At 28.3% G+C, this 7,720-nt stretch overlaps 1 protein-coding gene across 1 annotated transcript in view; it reads left to right on the top strand.

The window, feature by feature from the left end:
* Nucleotides 1-7,532: 7,532 nt before the first annotated feature.
* Nucleotides 7,533-7,720, top strand: part of LOC136072034 (nudC domain-containing protein 1-like) — a 25,871-nt gene continuing 25,683 nt past the window's right edge. The window contains exon 1 of the mRNA XM_065819991.1: nucleotides 7,533-7,720. This exon is cut by the window's right edge and continues 298 nt beyond it. The gene's annotated coding sequence lies outside the window, so the exon portion shown is untranslated.

Genomic DNA, 7,720 nt, shown 5'->3' with positions numbered 1-7,720 from the left:
GTTTTTAAGATACACAGTTTTTTGTAAGATATTTGTAGAATGTTATTTAATATAAGTTTTGTTAATATGAGACTTTTATTTGAACGACATTCAACTGAAGGGAACCAACTACAAAAATCTCTAATTGAGATAAAGTGAAAGGAACCAACTACAATAATCTCTAATTGAGATAAAGACATATAAAGTCATTATTTTAAAACTGTATTATAATAAGTTTGTTCCTTTTTGATAAGCATAAAAAAACTTGTTTTGAACTCAATGGCGATAAAATTTAATGATATGCTAAAATTTTAGATTGTTTCTTTCGGTTAAATGTTGTCCGTTTATTAAAAAATCTCCTATATGTGTTCGGATAAATTTCCTTGATGTTTATTAAAAAAAGAAAAAAAAACAACATTACGGAATGTGGTCAATGTTACGGAATGTGGTCAATGTTACGGAATGTGGTCAATGTTACGGAATGTGGTCAATGTTACGGAATGTGGTCAATGTCAGATAATTCACCGAAATTATTATAAGTTATTCATTTTTCTTTTTTTTTCAGACTTCTGGGTAGTGTTGTTACCACTCAATTCAATTTCAATTCAATTCATATATTCTGAAATAGTTGTTACATTCACGGAAGTTTACAAATAGTACATGTACAAATCTTAAGTAAAAACCTTGTAAATAAAATCTACTAAATATATTGTTAATGCTAATCGTAATAATCGTCCACAGCTGTAACAAAGCAAACATTAAAAGTTAAAGGAGTAAAATACTAATAATGATAATAATAAGAGTGGTAGTAGTAACAATAATAACAATACAATGATAAGAGTATAATAATAATAATAAAAATAAAATGACAACATTAAAAATAATTACAATAATCATAAAAAGAATAATAGTAATTTAGTATTAGTCACACACATACACCTTTTATTAATGTGATTTATATTATTATCATATTTTATTAATGTGATTTGTACTATACTGTGATTTATAAACTCAAATAGATAATCAAATATATTAATAACGTTGGTTATATAAAAACCTTACACGACAGTAATTAGGAAAATATCAGAATATAAAATTATGTTCATACACACATTATGTTACATACAGACATATATATAAAGATATATAAAAACACACACACACACACATATATATATATATATATATATATATATATATATATATATATATATATATACACACACATATATATATATATATATATATATACATACATATATATATATATATATATATATATATATATATATATACATATATATATATATATATACATACATACACACACACACACACACACACACACACACACACACACACACACACACATATATATATATACATACATATATATATATATATATATATATATATATATATATATACATATATATATATATATACACATACATACACACAAACATATATATACATATATATACTTACATACACACGCACACATATATACACATATAATTATATACACACATACACACATACACATCCATGTATACATATACACATACATACATATACACTCACACTTATTCACATGCGCTTATCACAAACACTTATACATAGATACACATATCTTTGGATTTATAAACTGTATTTGATTAGGAAGGAATGGAATAGGTTACTCTTAAAAACATAAATTGAATGAAGAGCTTTTAGGTCATAGGGAAGGTTATTCCAAGATTTTATACTTTGGTTTTTTATGGACTTATATCCATAAGTAACAGAACGATGATATAAGACTGCAAGATTGAGATTATCAGTTGATCGAAGATAGTATCGGTTATTTGCATTTTTTGGGAAGAATTTGTTGAAGGTAAGAGGTAGGTTTTTGTGTTGGTGGTTCCAGACAAACTGGGAATTCAAGAATTGAACAAGGTCACATAGTTTAAGGATCTTAGAAGTAAGATAAAGCACATTAGGATTGGATTTGCAATTCTGAAAATGTATTATTTTTAAAGCTTTGTTTTGAAGATGAGATATCCTTAAAACTTCTTGCTGTTGAGATTGTCCCCATATTTGACAAGCATATCGTATATGCGAGCCAAAAATGGCATGATATATGTTTAATAATGCTTTCAGATTGACATAATGGCGAACTTTAGCCAGCATTCCATTTGATCTGCTCAATTTTAAGGCTAAGTCTTTGAGGTGGGATACAAACGATAAGTTGGAATCAATTATAATTCCAAGATATTTTATTGAGTTTACAGGAATGATTTTCTGGCCACTTAATCTAAAGTTTAAATTTTTATTGATTTTTGTTTTTTTAGATTTGAATATGACCAGTTCAGTTTTGTTACAGTTGAGGGAAAGCTTATTTGAGCAAAGCCACTGAATTAAATTGGCAAGATCATGATTAATGTATTTGTTAATTTTTTTTAAAGATTTGTTGATAATGAGCAAGTTTGTATCATCAGCAAAGTGGTAAGGAGTTGCATACTTAATTGAGTTATTGAGGTCATTAATAAAGAGAAGAAAAAGTAGTGGTCCTAATACTGAGCCTTGAGGAACACCATTGGAACATTTTATTTGAGTAGATTTTGAGTCTCCGACTGAGACAAACTGAGATCTGTTGTGAAGATAGGAGGTAAACCATTTAAGAGGTATTCCTCTGATTCCATAATATTCTAATTTCTTGAGTAGGATAGAATGATCTACTGTATCAAAAGCTTTTTGTAGATCTACAAAGACACCGCATGCAAAGTTTTTATTATCGAGAGCTTTTCTAATTGACTCAGTAATTTTGATAAGTGAGTGAGTCGTGGAATGATTAGCACGAAACCCATACTGGTGTTTGTAAAGGCATTTAAATTTATTCAAAAATGCATAGAGCCTCTTATGCATAGCTTTTTCGAAGAGTTTGCTTAGGTTTGAAAGAAGAGAGATAGGTCGGTAGTTAGACATATCCATTATAGAACCTTTCTTAAATATTGGAATGACTTTAGCAACTTTGAAAGCATCTGGGAATAAACCGTTTTGAAATGAGTTATTTATAATAATACTGAGAGGTTTAGAAATTATGTCTGGAATAAGTTTAAGAAGGAATGTAGGAAGGCTATTAGGACCAAAGCTTTTTCCAGTTTTAAGAGTGGTTTTAATAAGACCAGAGATTTTCTCTGGTCTTATTAAAACCATTCTGATCATTCTCTGTGACAGGATCAATAAAGAACGTATTAGAATTTGGAGAGTTGAAATAGTCAGTAAATTTGGATGTTGAAGGTATGTTTTTGTTTTGAAGTTTGTTTTGGATAGTAACAAAAAAGTTGTTTAATATATTTGATACAGTAGTTGGATCTGTTATAATATTTTCTTTCAATTTAAGTTTGAGAATTGAACTATAGTAGGAAGGTTTTATATTAATGATTTCTTTTATCCCTTTCCAAGTATTCTTAATATTGTTTAAGTTTTTACTAAAATAGGTTGTGTAATAAGATTTTTTACTACTTTTTAGTAGATTGCTGATTCTGTTTCTATAAAACTTAAATTTAGAAAACAGCTCATTTTTAGTACTAATATCTTTACATTTTGTGTGTTTTGTATATAGTTTGTTTTTAATAGAAATAGATTTAAGTATGCCATTGGTGATCCATGGTTTCGATTTAAGTTTAATTTGCTGCTTAGTTAGTTTTTTGTATAGAGCATGTTGATCTAATATTTTTTTTAGGGTGATTAGTTTTTCTTGGAATGCAGATAAATTGAGCCATATGATCAGATATTGAAATAGTAAGATTGCCAGAGATTTGGTCAGGTGAATTGAAGTTTATAAATACTATTAACCACTATATAAACCAATATATAAACCACTATTAAATAGTTCGAATGTCGAGTAAATTGACTAATACATTTTAAAAATCGACTAAGTCGACTAAAATTCGGTTGAGTCGAAATATGGGAATAGTTTTTTGAAATAAATTGTCATAATAATATTTAAGTAATTTATTTTCGTTTTCTATTCTTTAACATCATTTTATTAAACGTTAATGGAGCAAAACAATATGAGAGAACCGCCACTCCGACAACTGGACAATTTATTATCAGACCCCATTGGTGTAGGTACTGTCTTAAATATTTGCTATACATCAAAGTCTTTACAATCATATTTACTATGTGATTGTATAGAAAATATTTTGATTTTGGAGCTTCACAACTTAATTTTGCCCCAGGGCCCCAAGCCTGATTAAGGCGGCCCTGTAAAAAAGTATTTATGAAAATTAAAAGCATCGAGTAATTAAAAGAAAAAAAAATAATGAAGTACATCACCGATTGTTTAATTAGGTATAATTGTTTTCCTTTCTTTTTATGTAGTTATTAAGGTGCTCCCAGAAGTCCTTATGGTCTTACTACAAAAGCACCGGAAAAAGCCTAGATAATGCTAATATGCTATAAATTAGATAAAACTTTAAAAGAATAAACAAAAAATAAGTAATAGTTATAATTAGAGATGTCATAGTTCCTTTAATAGACATTCACTACGTACACTGCCAGCGGAAATAACAATTTTTTTTAGCTAGTTCCGTTTGGATAATGTTTTGTGTTTGCTAACCAACACATTCACGGGTTTGCTGCCTAATTTAAGTAAACGGTTTCATGTAAAAACTAATATCATTTGCAATTAGTATTATATACTACCTGACATTTTTTCCGAAACTGTGATTATAACTTTAAAGGACTATTTGTATCATGGCACACCAAATAAAATTAAATTTATTGCGACCTAGCGTAAAATAAGCGAACTACCAATGTTCCATAGTTCTACCTGCTGGTTTAGTTAGTTAATATTTTGTTTGACAAGGTTCCAACAGGTTAGGGTAAGCCCTAAGGTTTGACAAGGTTCTAACAGTTTAGGGTAAACCCTAACTGCAGACTATTCTAAATTTTTTTCAGTTAAATATATTATGATAGAGAATTTCATATATTCTTGAAATCTTATGTAAAAAGTACCCCTAATTGTTTGGCATGTATTTATATGTGAGTGTGTGCATTCACTTTTTATCTTTTTACTTTTGTTATCTATGTATATATTTTATTATTTTTTTTTAATTTTTTTTTAAATTTTTTTTATTTATTTATTCATTTTTTTCTTTCTTTATTTAAAATATAACTTTTAAGAAAATTTTTTTTAATATTTAAAAGATTTTGTATTATCTTACACGTTTTTTTTAAAAGCTATGCTATGTATGGTATATATTACGGGGCTTAGTGATAAGATAACTAATCTTCTTTTTGCTCCTGTCCTGTAAATTTTTATTTATTTACTTAGTTATTGTAATTATTGTCAAACGTCGAAGTATACATATTTAAAAAAAAAAACAACTGTCAGTCAATGTAAGGACGTTTAACTGTGCCTAGCCCCCAACAGTCAGTCATGCATGTTTATTACCCATCGCCTACAACCTTAACGATCTGTTAATGAATGTATTTTGAATAAAGTTGATGAAAAAAAAAAAATTTAATTTACTACATCATATACATTAGAATATTAAAAAAATTGAACAATTTGTAATAAAACGTTTATTAGCAATGTTAAAAAGCTGTGTTATAAGTAAAAAAGATTTTAAAATGATTTAAAAAGACTTTTAAAAGTACTGTAAATTAAGATAGTAATGTTGGAAATAAAACTATTATTTATAAGAGAGAGCAAAGTGTGATTAACTTGGTTGCATGTTATACTATAACAATACTGAACATTATGGACCGAACCAATGGTGGACAATACCGGCAAGCTTTTTTTTCATGCCTCTTGCGAGATATTGGATGTTGTGGCAGAGGAATAGCGACATGAGCAATTTAGTTACTTGGCCTGACTGCTGCGCCACTCGAAATTCGAACAGTATATATCAAATAGTGTGTTACATTACAAAATTCTTCCTTCCTAATCATTTATGTTACAAGTTATATTTGCCTTCAAGAACTATTGTTTAACAGCAATGCTATTTAACTACATGTTAGTTATCTACTCGTGATTGAAATGAACCTATGACTTGTGCTAATATCAAATTTAATAAAAAAAACCTAACAAGAAAACGCCGGCACTACCCCATCAACTTCTAGAGTTTCGAATGTTAAACCAAAGATTTAAACTTGCACAATTTAAACCAGTGGTTCTTGACCTATAAAATGATAAGATGCGATGAAAAGCTTTTAAGGCTTAATATAATGGTTATTATATATAACAAAACGGTAGAATTTTGTTAGATAATATGGTAATTACCGTTTGTTATACTATTTTTTCAATTACAAAATTTTAAAGTAGTTAACCACTTCAATCACAAATTTTAAAGTAGCTAAAATGTTTCTAACTACCTTTATAAACGCAGTTTATAAAGGTAGTTAGAAATAGTGATACGAAAAGCAAATGCTTTTAGTATCACTATTTGTAACTAAAAAATACATCACTTTTCATTGAAAAATAAATACCCCCAAAATGCAGTTAGAACCTAGTCATAGTGAAATAGCCATATCTTCACAATAACAAGGTTCTAACTGGTTCTTATTTTATCATGGGTGAAAAATATTATCAATTGATACTAATAAATTTTTATGGTAGGAACTTATGAATTTTTGATATCGATTTACTCAAAACTACTCACGGATCAGTTAGAACCTTGTCAAACCAACGCGACGATCTCTAGTACATGCTTTTGTTTTTAAACGAACAAACAAAAAAATAAAGATTTGAAAGTTAAATCGAATGAAAAGATAAAAGGATTTAAAGATTTTCACTCGACTAAATTGACTTTTAGCCGATTAGTAGGAAGTCTATAGTCAATTTTAGTCGATTGAGTTGAAGTCGATAACATCACTACTTCTGGGAGCACCTTAAAAACTACAACAACAAAAAAAATTGAAAGCTGTTATTATTACAGTCGTGGCGCAGTGGTTAACTAGTCGGTATAAAACGTATTTTAGTTGTTTAAAACACGTCTTGACCCCAGCTAGTAAAGTTCAGGCTCAGAATCAAGAGTTCTGAAGTTTGACTCCGGCTCTAGTTCAATAAGTGACACCGGTAAAGAAGGAGGCGTGAACTTCTTAGCTAAATGATCTTCAGCGGTAATGACTCTATGATAAGACCGTTAGGACTTGCGATTACCTTAATACACACACGCACACAAAAAAAAGCAAAACAAACACTTATATAAGCACTTTATTTAACTCTCTTTTATGCAATGATATATTTAGTGAACTAAAAGTAAATGCGAAAAAAACTAAAAAAACTAAATGAATTTCATTAACAAAAACAAACCGATAACAAATTATAAATTGCGAAATTTTTAGTTAAGGTAGGATATGTGATATACCCTTAGTAAGGTATAATTTTCTACCTTATAAGGTAGAAAATTATACCTTTAAGTTAGAAAATTGTATGACAAATAATTGTTTTTAATATAATTTTCTACCTTAAAAGGTAGAAAATTATACCTTACTAAGGGTATATCACATATCCTACCCTAAGGTAGAAATTTCTACCTTTTTTTTTTAGTGTGTATCTGGCTGTACAAGAAGCCATCTTCATCGCAAGTATACGACTTAAAGCAAATTTTGTCGATAATATATTTGGTACTAGGTTCGAGCATGCTTAAAATTATTTTCGAGTCCGTTGTTGTTAAAGCGTTAAAGTTGTAATTTGCTTAATTTATTTATGCTAAAAGTCTCAGGGTTCATTGTAGAATCTGTATTGCTA

Source organism: Hydra vulgaris, chromosome 15 (genome assembly GCF_038396675.1).
Source record: "Hydra vulgaris chromosome 15, alternate assembly HydraT2T_AEP".
Taxonomy (NCBI): Eukaryota; Metazoa; Cnidaria; class Hydrozoa; order Anthoathecata; family Hydridae; genus Hydra; species Hydra vulgaris.
The sequence above is the reverse complement of the archived record's forward strand: the minus strand, read 5'-3'. Positions and strand labels throughout refer to the sequence as shown.